Source organism: Bison bison, unplaced genomic scaffold (assembly GCF_000754665.1).
Source record: "Bison bison bison isolate TAMUID 2011002044 unplaced genomic scaffold, Bison_UMD1.0 scf7180017864530, whole genome shotgun sequence".
Classification (NCBI taxonomy): domain Eukaryota; kingdom Metazoa; phylum Chordata; class Mammalia; order Artiodactyla; family Bovidae; genus Bison; species Bison bison.
This window is the reverse complement of record NW_011495080.1, coordinates 6,670,375-6,671,254: the sequence shown is the minus strand read 5'-3', so window position 1 is coordinate 6,671,254 and position 880 is coordinate 6,670,375.

Below are 880 nucleotides of genomic sequence, written 5' to 3'. Positions count from 1 at the left end.
AACCCTCCTCCCTCCTCCCTCCCCATATCATCCCTCTGGGTTGTCCCAGTGCACCAGCCCCAAGCATCCAGTATTGTGCATCGAACCTGGACTGGCATCTCGTTTCATACATGATATTTTACATGTTTCAATGCCATTCTCCCAAATCTTCCCACCCTCTCCCTCTCCCATAGAGTCCATAAGACTGTTCTATACATCAGTGTCTCTTTTGCTGTCTTGTACACAGGGTTATTGTTACCATCTTTCTAAATTCCATATATATGCGTTATTATACTGTATTGGTGTTTTTCCTTCTGGCTTACTTCACTCTGTATAATAGGCTCCAGTTTCATCCACCTCATTAGAACTGATTCAAATGTTTTCTTTTTAATGGCTGAAAAAGCTATATATGACAAACCCACAGCAAACATTATCCTCAATGGTGAAAAATTGAAAGCATTTCCTCTAAAGTCAGGAACAAGACAAGGGTGCCCACTTTCACCATTACTATTCAACATAGTTTTGGAAGTTTTGGCCACAGCAATCAGAGCAGAAAAAGAAATAAAAGGAATCCAAATTGGAAAAGAAGTAAAACTCTCACTATTTGCAGATGACATGATCCTCTACATAGAAAACCCTAAAGACTCCACTAGAAAATTACTAGAACTAATCAATGACTATAGTAAAGTTGCAGGATATAAAATCAACACACAGAAATCCCTTGCATTCCTATACACTAATAATGAGAAAACAGAAAGAGAAATTAAGGAAATGTATTCTTTTTAATGGCTGAGTAATACTCCATTGTGTATATGTACCACAGCTTTCTTATCCATTCATCTGGTGATGGACATCTAGGTTGCTTCCATGTCCTGGCTATTATAAACAGTGCTGCGATGAA